The 14,252-nt window shown below is 41.2% G+C and overlaps 2 long non-coding RNA genes across 3 annotated transcripts in view; both read right to left on the bottom strand.

Moving 5' to 3' along the window:
* The window catches only part of LOC148592855 (uncharacterized), a 64,719-nt gene extending 56,793 nt beyond the window's left edge, over positions 1-7,926 (bottom strand). Inside the window, exons 1-2 of one of the 2 annotated variants that reach the window (XR_015913875.1) lie at positions 7,838-7,920; positions 6,862-6,908 (exon numbers count right to left, since the gene is read on the bottom strand). This is a non-coding gene — a long non-coding RNA (uncharacterized LOC148592855). Of the gene's footprint in view, positions 1-6,861; positions 6,909-7,837 lie in introns of both variants that reach the window. The other variant, XR_015913876.1, reaches the window with a different exon arrangement.
* Positions 7,927-10,924: 2,998 nt separating this feature from the next.
* Positions 10,925-13,923, bottom strand: LOC148592854 (uncharacterized). The gene is made up of 3 exons (XR_015913877.1): positions 13,682-13,923; positions 13,260-13,373; positions 10,925-11,015 (listed from the first exon to the last, which is right to left on the bottom strand). It is a non-coding gene; the product is annotated as an uncharacterized LOC148592854 (long non-coding RNA).
* Positions 13,924-14,252: the final 329 nt, after the last annotated feature.

Below are 14,252 nucleotides of genomic sequence, written 5' to 3'. Positions count from 1 at the left end.
GAAGGTTCTCTATTTCCATTTCTATTTATGTTTGCATAGCTTCAATTTGGTTTCCTCTCTTTCCAAGGATACAAGTCAGAGTACGGCTCCCAGTCCTCCATCGGTGGGGGAGGTGTGGGGGGGTGCCGCAGTCTGAGTTATTCCTGGCTTTCCCACTTTCAAATTCTGCACTTTCTTGTTGTGCTTAGTCAGCCCTCTCTGCTGATATATATTACACAATAAAGATCTAAAGACCACAGACACAAACAGCACAAACACAATTTCCATCCAGTGGCACGATCTCAAGTAGCTGTGCACTCCACTAGTGAATTCCACTGGTTGTCGGCAGGATACTGAGACTGAACATTCTCTCCAGTTGGCAGATTAGAGGGTTGCTGACAGGCTCCTAACTCGGCGGGCGTCCCCGCAGAGACAACGTGGGTCTCAGTGTTAGGAGTCTCACCCCGCTCTCTCTGCACTGTCTTGTTTATGCCCGGTGCATCCTTCCACGTAGGGCCAGTACATTCCAGCAGGCAGACCGGGGGGCGGACAAACTCCGCCTTCAGTCACATAACCTTCCCTCCTGGTCGTGCAGGTGCGCATACCAGTAAGTGGTCCCAGCCGTCAGTCTGAGGGTCCTGCCTTTCTCATCTCCCTCCCTCTCGGGTGTTTGACCTTCAAACTAATTTAGAGGATGTTTGCAATTAAGTTGGCCACAAGCCCGGTCGAGCAGCCGCCTTCAGCTGCTTTCAGAGGAGGTCGGCTGTGAGCCTGGCTGAGCAGCCGCCTCCGCGCTCCTTATCGCTCAGCCTGGGCAGGCAAACATCTTCTTTCTCAGGGTCTTGGATTCTATTTCGCACAATAGTTTTATGACTCTACAGATCATACAAATTTCCAGCTTTCAACCATACCTCGTGTCAGCATCAATATACAAAGGATACAACACATAATAGAGATGAACATAGCAAATAATAGAAATAATAGCCCTAATAATGGTTTCTGTCCTCACTTAAAGCATTACAGTTCTTCAACCTCCACTTTTAAAAGACAGATCAAATTCCTCTGCACCTCCCTCCTGGCTGTTGTCAAGCCCTCAGCAACATAAGTCTCCTTGATCTCATTCGCCTTGTCTTCCCCAGCCCCCCTTTCTCCTTTTTTCTTCAAGGTGATCTAACAAGTTCTGGACACAGCTGGGCCGTTCTTCAGGTGCAACGGGGGGGGGGTCCGGAAGTGGGGGCACAGAGGGTGCAGGCGCCACAGGTGCAGGCACAGAGGCAGGCACGGGCAGGGGGGTTGACGATGGATCTCCAAACACCAGCGGTTTTCGGTGGCGTGGAAGTCCCGGTCCTGAAGTGCCTGCAAAGGCGGACGTGGCTCCAACAACCACTTTCCTTTTGGCTTTTACATCGGATTTGAATACTAGGTGGGGCTTGGCTTTGAACCCATTCTCTTTGCACCAGATCAAAAGCTTGCAGAGGGTCTGTTCATCAGTAGCTTGCTCCAGGGATTGCACGAGCCTATTCACAAAATTTCCGTAGGACTCCTGCAATCCCTGCTTCACCATCGTAAATGATGGGGCCTTTAGTTCTGACGACACTAAAAGCAGTGCCTGCACCATTTTTGAATCTAAAGGTTCCCATTGAACCCCTCCCCCCTGAATGGTTTGTACTGGAAACACATTATGTTGTAAGTGAATACCATCAAGGGCACATTCTTTAGCTATGAGGTGCCAATTTGTGAGCGGGAGATCTATTTCATTAAGCGTTCCTTTCGTTGTTTTCCCAAGATCTTCCAGGGCCAGCCTTTGGTTTTTCACTTGTTTTTTCTGATCCTGGATTATTTGTTCTGCTTCTGTTAGCAGCTGCTGCAACTTCCTTGCCCATTCCTCCCCCCAATCGGGATTTTTCTGAGCACTAGGCTCAGTTGCGCCTCCCTCCTCAACTCCCTCCTCCTCTGAGGAGTCTTCTTCTATGGCTGGCGCTGTAGGACGCCAGATCCACTTATTTTTCTCTTTATCTTGCAACTCCCCCAGGGCTCAGGATGTTGTGGCTGGAGGCGGCGCAGCAGGTAAGGGTTTTTCTAATGGCATTTTTGCCCCTCCCTGCTCCTCTTGCTCCTCTGCGAGTTTCGGAAGAATTTGTCCAGGTAGCCAGTCCAACAACAACTCCTGAATCCGTTTTTCTTGATCCTCCCTAGACTTTCCCTGTGATTTACAATCCTTTCTCTTTCCCAACTCCTGTAGTTCTTCCCACGGATACATAGGCGGCGAATTACGCAGCTCTCACTCATGGCGCTCCTCCTCCCCACCGAGGGCCCTTTTGGTGGGAAAGGCAGCGACCGACCCTTCCGCTGCCTCCTCGGTCTTTTCGTCGTCCATCTCAGACAGGACAGCAAAAGGATCAGGGTTCCCAGACTGCCCGTGGGAGTTAGGACCCAGAAATGCTCGCGCTGCACGCCAGCCCTCCCGGTCCTCCCTGGCAAGCTCTAGGATAGCTAGAATCTTCCCGAATACGACTAGCTCTTCCGCCTTTCCAGCCATAGCCCGTTGCGTTAGTTCTGCTTTAATTTTATCCCAATTCTTCTCCTTAAATATCTGTATGTGGGAGCCAGTCACTCCCCGCCTGATTAAAGTATCCAGGCACCCTCTTATGGCAACCGACTTGATACAAGTCTTAAATTCTTTGCCTAGGCTCTTCATCACCTTCACCGTGGTCTCCATGCTGCCTGCAGCATCCTCCTCCGCCTCCGGGATCACGTCAGGGTCACCACCTGTTGCCGGCGGCTGTCTCTGGTCTCAGCTCGTAGCCGTCTCCGGGCTCCAGCAACAAACGTGTTCACCCAGAGGTCAGGCTCTCCGGGGCCATCCTACCCCGCTAGGGGACAAACCGCGTAGCACCAATATGGTTGGAATGCCATTTATTGTTTACTGCTCACTACAGTTATACTCCTTGCGAACGCGGAAGCTTGCTCTGCCACCAATTAGCAACAATGTTACCTTATATGGCTATGTACTGATTCTTCAAAGTAAGACAGCTGACTAGCCTTAATTTCTGTTAACCCTTTGCTTTCCGTAACATCATGAGATCTTCCGAGCGCCAGGCCCTAAGCCTAAGTTTGGCCAAGTCAGCTTATGTCAAGCACAAAGCCATATTGCTATATCTACATATCTGACCACACAAAAGGCCAAAATATTTGAGAGACAGATGGTCTGGTATACTAGTAAAGAAATGAAAAAGCATTGTTGACATAGGAATGTAAGGGTTCACACAACCTCCTATATCCCTTCCTCAGAGTTAGGCTGAAACCATTTCTAGTCACTTGTACAAAAGTGCTGAAGACAAATTTAAATTTATTTTTTCAAGCTAAGCAATGGGAAATTAATATATCCTTAATTTGGAATAAAGATGGCAAATAAAACTGAAGAATAGAAGAGGAAGAGAGTGGGAGAAATGAAAATCCCTACTGAAATCCCTAAAGAGTCTCTACAATAAATTTCAGATAGTATCTCTGTTTCTTTTATATATATATATAAAAAAAAAGGAAAGGAAGACATCAGTTTGTCTGCATGAAGACAGGATTTATTATTCAGTATATTGACATGAAATATGATAATCATCTTCTCCTATTCTCCTGAGACAGAGGAGCATAAAAGCTTCATATAACACTTCTGAAAGCATCTTTTGGTTCAGGTATAGGTCCTGTGCCACTTTGTCCTCCTATAAAAGAGCACAGAGGACAAAACAATCAGGATTCTCCTTCAGGTCCCTCTGAATCTGAAGTCCACACTGACGAAAAACTGCTGGGGAGGTGAAATATATCAGAGGGCCTGCCTGCTGTGCTTTGTTTGCCCTGATCAGCAATTTATCTGGATATGTGTAGTCACCTCTTCTCCTAAATACCATGCCATTACATCATGTTACTCTGAGAACTTTCTAATAGTAGGGAAAGTCCCTGGGTAGGGCATCTTGGTACCAGCTAGATTCCACTGAGAATCTGAAATATCTTCTTTGGTTTGGGAAGATTCCTAAGGTATGAATTCTACAGACAGATCTGTAAACAGTCCTGAGCTTGTGTGGAAGAATTGTTTGAAAGCAGGAACTGAGAGGAAAACTAGGGCCTAACAGAAGCTTTGGCGTTACAAAAGCTTGCTTGGGGTGATACACAGTTGCCACTTCCAGGATGGTTGGTACGCACGGACTATGCTCCTCCACAGTTCCCTAGGCAGCACAATCTGCCCTCCTCGCAGCTGCAAAGGGGAGTAACGGAGGATGGAGCGGAGTGAAGACACCACAGCCAAACTCTGTTGCACTCCCTGTGCTGGGCCACTGATAAGCCGCACAGTAGCTGTCTAATGGGAGATATACGATAATATGTCCGGTGCTGAGCCAGCAAAGGTGGCAAATCACCCCTTTCAGATGAACTTTGCTGGAACTTTGCTCATTATAAGCTCATTATAATGCCAACACACACCTCCATCCCAAAAGTTACCCGCCTCCGAGGTATGACCACTCCTCACCGAGCATGAGCTCTAGATTTTCGATTGACTGTACCTTTAAATGAAAGCAAGAGGCTTTTTCACCAATCAATAACAATATTAAGTATGACTCCGGTCACTCAAGCTCTACCTGAATGAAAGAAAAGTATAAAAGGTGAACTAAGGATGAAGAGAAGGAGGGAAGAATCCATTGTAACTCCTGGGTCAGTTGACGAGCTGATCCCCCTTTCCTCCCCTTGGACTGGAACGCCGCCTGAGGAGACTTGGGACTGAGAGCCATCTTCTGGGGTGAGTAATGATTGCACATTTGTACATCAGAGCTAGCTAAAAACCCTACGCTGTAGTAGAGAATTTCCTGTACTGACATCCGAAACCTGCTTTGTAAACGTTGCATTTGAATAAATCATACTGTTTGTGAACTCGACTACTTGTTTGGGGGGAGGCGATCGGACCTACGGTCCACAGACTGTTTGTGAATCCGATACTGATTTGCTATCTCCTTCCCCCCCCGCCCCCCCCCCCCACCACCACTACCACTACGGCTTTCAAACTGCAACATTTCACAGCTTGGAGAGATGGAGTTGTGTCATTATAAATAATTTAGAATGATACATGCACTTGGATTCAGAATAGGAAAAAAAAACCCACTTCCTTCTTGTTCAGAATCAGAAAAATATCAGAACATTCCATTAACCCTGAAATATCTTCTATAACTTTTAAATGAGGCTACTGTCATGTGCAGGCTCTAAGAAGTGATCCTTAAAATGGCTAGAGTAGATGGAGAATGAGGCATTATCTCATCCTGCAATTGGGAGGCGCTGAGAACAGTCTGTCTTTGCCTTCTTTACCCGCCCCCGCCCCCGTCCCCCAATCAGGAATTTAGACACATTGATAAGATCCGCTCTCAGCCTTCTCTTCTCCGGGCTGAACAGTCCCAGCTCTCTCAGCAGGAAAGATGCTCCAGTCTCTTAATCATCTTAGTAGTCCTTTGCTGAATTTGCTGCAGTAGCTCCATGTCCCTCTTGTACTGGGGAGCCCAGAACTGGACATAGCACTCCAGGTGTGTCCTCACCAGGCCTGAGTAGAGGGGGAGGATCACCTCCCTTGACCTGCTGGCAACTCTCTGACTAATAGAACCCAGGATACTGGTGTCCTTCTTGGCCCATGTTCAACTTGTTGTCCACCAGGACCCCCAGGTCCTTTTCTGAAAAGCTGATTTTTAGCCCCTATCTATACTGCATGGGGTTGGTTATTCCTCCCCAGGTGCAGGACCCTATACTTGCCTTTCTTGAACTTCATGAGATTCCTCTCTGCCCAACTCTCCAGCCTGTCCAGGTCCCTCTGGAAGGCAGCGCAGCCCTCTGGCGTCTCAGTCACTCCTCCCAGTTTTGTATCATCTGCAAACTTGCTGAGGGTGCACTCAGTCCCTTCATCCAGGTCAGTAAGTTGAGCAAGACTGGACCCAGTACTGACCCCTGGGGGATACCACTAGCTACAGGTCTCCAGGAATGTAAATGCATTGTTAGAGAAAGTTTGCTAATGTTTTCCTGATGTGAAAGAGAATAAAAGAAAGATGAGATAAATAAAATCTGGAAGATGGCGCTGTAAAGAATAATAAACCACAGATATGAAGAAACCAGGAATCTCTGTAAGGAAGTTTTGATAATGTTTCATGCTATTACAGTTGGGCAAAGGTATTAGGGTTATCTGTAATTTAGCAAGTACTAGTATACAGTTATCAGTAAATTGGTATTTAAAAACAAGTGTCTTGCATGTGGCCACTGTCATTCGTCTTTATGAAATGGGAAAGAAAAAAGAAAAAAAGACTTGCTACAACAGAAAAAAAAAGCTTTCTGTAGTACCAGAAATCATTTCTAACATTTCAATAGTTGTCCAAGGACTGGAAGTTTTGTGAAAGAAAGATCCTATATCCAAATTGCTATCCTGATGTCAATGAAAATTATAGTAATACATCTTCAAAGTGTTCTTAACTAGTCTGATTTAACTGAATGTTTCTCTTCAAAGCACAAGAATACTTTAAAACAAAGAAAAACTGTCATGCTTTGACAGTAATAATGATGAAGCCCTACTGAATGAGTAAAGGAGAAGACTGGAGTCCAGAAGATCCTAATTTCCATCCAGCTATAAAAGTAACTTTAAACTGTCATTTTATAGAGGAAACATCCCTTGAAATAAGAAGGAATGCTTTAGACTGGAGGACTATGGGAATACCTTTAATCTGGCGAGGCTCCTTATAAAGCATGTTATTTCTACATCTGATTTGATTTATCTTAGAAACTGATTAGTTTTTAAGAACATATAGCTTTAGGAAATAAGATGTGATATAGCATTTTATTGTAACTTATATGAAAAAGATAAAGATTTACCCATTGATGACACCATTTGTGTAGCCTAAATGTTCAGCAAAGGACTCCTGCAGAATTATAAACAATAATCAGATTATTAGACACAGTCTATACAGTGGCCAAAATTATGCATCCCTATATCAGGAAATTATATGAATGGGGTTTGGGTCCCATTATGCTCATACCCTTGGAATCTGCATTATGTCACAAATACTCAGCTCAGTACTGCTACTGCTACTATTTAAAACACATGGTTTGAAGGAATAATTTCCCTCGGTATGTTTTCTACCAGATTACAAATACAATAGAACCTAATTTCTGTTTGCACTGATTACTGGGAGACCCATTTGCAAATTACTGAATTTAATGAATCAACACATAAGTAAGTAAAAAATAAAAACCACAGTGATACTACAAGACAGGAGATACTTGTTCATTTATTTGTAAATTGTAGCTACATTTTTGTTATTTATGACAATATTTTATTGTTTATTAGTACATTTATGTTTTAGCTCAGTAATGAGAAATGAATGCTGTACATTTTAGTAAATCTTTGCTAAAAAATGAGGACTATGGAGGGGGCAATTTTTGATAGGTAAACTAAAAGATTATCACTCTGCTAGTTAAAAAAGGTGCTACTATATGGTATTTTAAACTGCTATGTCTACTTCACAATTAAGGTTTATTTCAAGCACAGATAGTAGAAAGCTGGTCCGGAATATCTTAAACTCAAAAAGCCTATATTTTTTAAACATAATGCCTCAAAAAGAACAAATGTTGCAAAAGTGAACTTAAGATTACAGATAAAAATCTGATGACTGCTCCGTTTCTTCACTTATACAGAGGAACAGAATCAGTGTTTCTCAAATGACTTCTTTCCAGCACAAACGATGTTGGCAGAGATATTCTCTCCCACACATATATGTTTCAATAGCAGTTTTTGACTGTTAGCCACCTAAATTAAAAAGACATCCCAAATTAAACATAATAGTCTTACCTCAATATGTTGAAACATATATGGGTGATTGCATATCTTTCTCAATTGCATGATTGTGTTCATAAGAGTTTTTGCCCCACCTTTTCCCTAAGGAAACAAACAAGACAAATCAAATGATGAAACATATTTCCTAGCTTGTTAACGAAACTTTTGAAGCTCAATTTCAAAAGAAGACATAAAAATACTTCTACCTCCAAGTGGAACACCATTTCACCATGAAATAAAAATACCAGAAGCTGTGAAATAAGGTGCAGTTATCTTTCTGTTCAAATTCATCTATCATAAGCATGATCCAAAAAGAAAAAGAGATTGAAGACTTGCAAGTAATATCTATCTATAGTGGTCATATTGGGAGGTAGTGCATCTATTGTGCTACTTATTGCTTATTTCTTATTTATATTGCTTATTTACAAAGCCATGTCAGTTCTGTTGTGCCTGAACCTTTCAAGCAGGGTATGATACCAGCCAAGTACTTTTTACTTTTACAAATCCTTCTCTTGGCTGTTAACTGGATATATTTGATTCTCTTTCCAGTCAAAGTAAATCATGGTTCTAGGCAGCTAAAATGTCAATGTAACCACGCTGCATCTCGATATCTAACACAGCACAATCTCAAGTCCTACTCTATAGTGAATCCTCTTTAGAAGCAGGATTAATTTCAGACAGTAGTTAATTCAGACATAAACAAGCAAACGACTTGAAAACAGAGAAAAATATTGTCAGGTGCTCAACTAAGCTCTGATGGCTCCAATGAAATTAACATTGGTGAATACATGTGGTATCATCTCATATTAAGATTGCCTAACACTTCTCACTTTAAGGTCTTATTTGATTTGCTGTAACTTTGTGAAACTGTTATCAGAGTTGGTACAATTTCCAAGCTCGCTATGTGACTTAGGTGGATTTATTTAAAAACATCTCAACCAAAGCAATTCAGACATTTCTAAGAGTGAGACTAGGGAAAAGTACATAATTTGATCATTTTATATTCTGGTAAATTAATTTATGGAAAGTTCTCCCAATCATAAGTTTTAGAGCAGGGAATTGACATTTGATTGAGAGTAGTCCACATGTCAAAGTCTATTGTTGTTCCTTTGAAAGTCTATTCCAATTTGCTCCAAATTGCAGTTTGCATTTGTTTAAGAGATGTTTACTAGAGTTTTGCAGTTTAATGAATTCTCTCAAGTCTAAGCAGATTACAGGCTAGAGCTGCAGAATGACAAACAGGGGTTTTCCTAAAACTGTAGTTATTGAATCTTCAAAGCCAAGAGTTCTCAGTGATTACCACCTCCTTCTGCTGGCACCAAGAAGCATGGATAAGTGATCCTGATTAAATGTCTACAGAAAAGATAAAAAGCTGGAGTGGGGAGTGGGTGGGAGGATAGGAAAAAAGGACCTATGAGTATGAGGAAATTGAGATTGGGATGTTTTGGCCAAAGAGACTAGAAAGCTAGAGGACAGTAGAGGCAATTGGAACTGGTTAAGGCAAAGAGCTAGGCAGAGGAACAAGGAAGGAAAAAGGAGAGAGAAGATTCTGAGCTGAGGAGAGACCAAATAAGGAGATAAGCAGAAAGCTGGGATGCAAAATGAAATTGGGGGAAGTTACAAGGAACAGGATAGACAATGCTGAGGTGCACATAAACCTGCTGAGATGGATTGAGAACATGGAATGGGGGCATGGAAATGGCTGGCCCCTATTCAGTAAGGTGGCTGCACACAAATCTTGAGTCAGAGAAAGGTCAACAGGAATGGCTGTGCCAAGAAACTGGGCCTAGTTATGCATAGAGAACTGAACCAGGAGAAGATGTTGAGATGAGGAAGAAAATAGACTGTGACATGGCCCAGTCAAAGTGGTTTTGACAAAAGGGGTCACAGTCAGATGAGGAATAGGGGAAGATGAGCAACATCCATTTAAGTACTCTCTCTCTATAACTCAGAGCAAATTGAAGACTGTTGTTGCTCTTCTTTCAGCAAAAATTTATTAAACACTCAACCACATCAAATGCTGCATTGTAAAAGGCAACCGCTATCAGTTATTCAGGTATCTCAAACCTGAGGACTGCACAGTGCTTCTAAACTCCCAATCATCCCTACCTTGGATGGAAATGCAACAAATGAAATTTTCTAAGGCTTAAAAATGGGAGCTACAATTTTACATTAAAAATACAACAAAAGCTAGTAAATCAATGTTGGAAAACTACTCAGAACTAACTACTAACTTTGTCTTTAGAGCAGGGTTTGAATAGTCAACAGTAAACAACACATCAAACCACACCAAGAGGTTAAAACAAAATAAAATATTGAATAACAAATATAATCCACTGTGACAATGAAATCTGCAGGAGGCAGGTGGAAAAACAGTATGTGATCATATTATCTCATGAAAATGCACATAATGGAGTCAAAGTAGGGGACTGGCACGCATACAAGATGCTATATGCCACCTGCTCTGTGGTAAGTGTCTACATGATCTTACTCCAAGGAATCCCATGATAAATCCAACCTATCTCACATCTATTGTGATGTAAAATTTTTATTTACAGACAAGCTGATGCATGGTAACTCGTCTTCTCTACAATAACTTGAACAGATACAAAAGTCCTAAGATATATATTCTAATATATGACTGCATTACTTTGCATATTATTTTTCTTTTAACATCTTTTTGCATGAACAAATGTAATTTGTATGTATGAACACAGGTATACATATCCTAGCTGGCCAAAACAAAGTTTGTGCTTAACTAATGGCTAGGGGAGAAAAGATGAATATCCTGTCCTAGCCAGTGCTACCACAATCCCAATTAGTCACAATTTTTTACACTTAGCCAAGGGAAAAACTGATTTTTTAAACATTTCTCAGAAATGCATCTTATCTATAGTGGATACAAGGCAATATTTTATCTTATGAATAGAGAGCACAAACTATTGTATTTTAAAACACAACCGTGTCTAATTGAGATTTCTTTCCTCAGAAATATCTGAGGTAAGAACCTACTTATTAAATAAAAAGAAGTCATGTAGTTCACACATGATCATAATGTAATCATAATGTTCCTTTCCCATTTGTACCTTCTTATCTTTCTCAAACCATCTGTGAGAAGAATTCCCTTGGCTTGCATGTGGCGGTATAGTATCTTCTGAAGAGACAACATGTCACATTTGATTACATGCTCAACCTAGTGTAAAAATACAATTAAAAACACAGTGTAACATTTTACCAAGATATAATCATCTCAGTAAGTTTTTAATTCCAGATCCTTGCCCTCCTAAAAAACAAAACAAAAGCTATGCATCTTTGATCTTTATCCTAACAGACCCTTTAATTCAACCAAGATGCAATCCACTTGCAAGTATAGCAATGAATATTTCAAAAGATAATCTGTGGGATTTATGGTTACTACAAGACACACAGCTTCTAAGGGCATGATTGCAGATTTCTAAGGGCATTGGCATGCCTGACCAACCTGATAGCTTTCTGCAATGAGATGACTGGCTGTGTGGACAAGGGGAGAGCAGTGGATGTTGATTACCTTGATTTTAGCAAGGGCTTTGGCACAATCTCTCATAGTATCCTTATAGCCAAATTGGTGAGATATGGACTGGATAAGTTAACAATAAGGTAGGTGGAAATTTGGCTGGACAGACAGGCTCAAAGGGTTGTGCTCAGTAGTACAATGTCCAGCTGCCAATCGGTTATCACAGGTATCCCTTATGGGTCAACACTTTGGCCAATCCTGTTTAATATCTTTATGAATGGCCTGGATGATGGAAGAGAAAACACTCTCAGCAAATTTGTGGTTGATCCTTGCCCTCTATTGAGCACTAGTGAGACCACATCTGGGGTACTGTGTCCAGCTTTGGTCTCTCCACTGTAGGACAGACATACTGAAGTGAGTTCAGCAGAGGGTCGCCAAGATGGTCAGACTGGAGCACATGACATGAGGAGAGACTGAGGGAACCGGGCTTGTTCAGCTTTAAGAAGACTCGGGGGAGACCTCGTTCCTTTCTTCAACTACCTAATGGGAGTGTATAGAGAAGACTGACCCAGAATCTTCTTGGAAACATGTAGCACAAGGACAAGGGGCAAAGGTCACAAATTGCAACGTGGGAAATTTTGATTAGATATAAGGAAAAATTTTCCCCATGAGGGTGGTAAAACACTAGAATAGGAACCCAGAGAGGTTGTGGGATATCTAGCCTTGGAGATACTCAAAATTCAACTGGCCAAGGCCTGAGTAACATGCTCTGAGCAGGGGTTTGTACTGAAGATTTCCAACCTATATGATTCTATGACTAAAAAATCAATACATTACTTTCATTTCAGAAGGACAGGAGGATGAGCTCACAGGTAGGAGAAATATGAATATCCTTTTAAGATCATCTTTAGCAGGGGCCTATCAGATCAGATGGAATTGTCACTAACAGACTTGTGTCACAAAATCTGACAGTCCAAGTCAGAGAAGTTTTTGTTTAAACAGGGGGATAGAAATAAAAAGAAATGTGCGCCACTAAGTAACAGTGTGTATGCAATTTATAAATCCTTTTTCTCCCATGTCTCTTAATTGGTCTATCAAATAGAGTGGCTCTAATTGACAGAAATTTTAAATGTGATAAAAATTTCACTAATGAGATTTTCCTGGTAGAAAGTCAGACAATTTTTTCAGATATATGGTTCAAGCTCAAATAAATGCTGTATAGGAGGCTATCGTGGATATGACATTTGGAGGAACAGGTCAAAACAGCAATAATCTTCATAACATTCTACTTTTTTAGATTTTTAATTAAAAGTATTTTCCTTAAATGCTATCGCTGAGCATTTGTACAGATAAAGAATTCTTCATTTACTCAATACTAATACAACCTCACAACTCACCTGTAACAACTTGCTTTTTGTTATGGTTTTAACCCATAAGGCTTAAGTACCAAATGCCCCCCAAACTGCCTTTGGTTTTGTTTTTTAGCTATTGTGTTTTGAGGGAAAGGGTGAAAGGGGAAAGTGACTCAGGATCACAAAGGAGGACAAGGGTATGGGTAGGTTGAGTTGCCTGGAAATAAAAATAGTGGTCTTTTCAGCTTTTCAAAGCTGAATTTTACATTCTGAGATCGACAGACTGATTAAAAGACACATATACAAGTCAAACAAACCACTTCATACAACTCAGGAGTCCCGAAAAGTTAATTCAGGGTCAAATTCTGCTAACTTTATGAATATCACATAGTCCTTCAGGAGTTTTAGTGAAACAATTCAGCAAGAAAAGTTTCTACTCAATGCATGAAAGGGTGGCACAATCTGAGTTAAACACACACAAATCAAAACAACAATAAATGCTTAATAAGTCTCCTTCTATAGCATGCATCTCAAAAAGCAACATTATATAGTGCTCAAAAAAAAGTGTATAAAAACCCTTCCTATTGCAAACCTTTTCTGGCAGCTGAGGCTCAACCTCTTTTTTCAATCTCCTCAACAAGAAGGGTCGGAGCACTTTGTGGAGACGGCGGATGATCAGGATAGTCTCTTCCTCATTTAAGTCCATCTACAAAAATGTATAGAACTCATAATAAGACAACTCAGTGAATTATGTAATGTATGATTATGTGAAAGATTATTTCTCACTATAAATGTTTGCAGTAATTAGTTGTATGCTACAACTAAATTGACTCAAAGTCCGTAAAAAGACACTTAAATGAAGACTTTTAAAGATGTAATAAAGGGTGGCTTTTAAGTATGCTAATTATTTGAGCATAAAGGAGAGTTCAAAGACTATTCCTGCATTATGGCCTCCATTTTGCTTCTATCCTAATGGCTTGTTTCTAACAAACTTAAAATAAACCATCTACATACCCTTTCTCCAGTCATGGCAAATGGAGCATTGAACCATTGTTCAAAGGTGCTGCAGCTCTTGAAAATGGCAGGGAGGAGGAAGTTGAGAAGAGCCCAAAGTTCAGGCAATTTGTTTTGCAGCGGAGTCCCAGTCAAAAGTATCCACCTTGGGGCCACATAGTGTGTGTTCAAGACCTGAGTCAGTTTGCAGCGATGGTTCTTCATTTGATGGCCTTCATCTACTATCATGTATTTCCATCGAATCTGCAAGAAGAAAAGCCATTAAAGAAAAAGCAGATCAGAGATCATGAGAATTAGAATCAAATTCCTCCCAGTAAAGTTTATAATAGGAACATTTCGAAACTGAAATATCAATCATTGTTGCTGAATGACTGGAAAGCCAAATCTGTCATTATCCAAGCCTTAGTGGCCTCACAAGAAACAACAGGAGAAACACTAGGAAGGCTACATCTATAAATAAGCTTGAATCATCAAACAGCCAGTTCCTCCCCTTTCTTGAGAAGAAATCAGGAGATTGCCACTGTAAGGCCAGAATTTGTCTTACTGGAGAAGAAAAAGAGCCCAAAAATCC

Source organism: Tinamus guttatus, unplaced genomic scaffold (genome assembly GCF_059628265.1).
Source record: "Tinamus guttatus ecotype Peru unplaced genomic scaffold, ASM5962826v1 Tinamus_guttatus_pri_ptg000498l, whole genome shotgun sequence".
In the NCBI taxonomy this organism is placed as follows: domain Eukaryota; kingdom Metazoa; phylum Chordata; class Aves; order Tinamiformes; family Tinamidae; genus Tinamus; species Tinamus guttatus.
The sequence above is the reverse complement of the archived record's forward strand: the minus strand, read 5'-3'. Positions and strand labels throughout refer to the sequence as shown.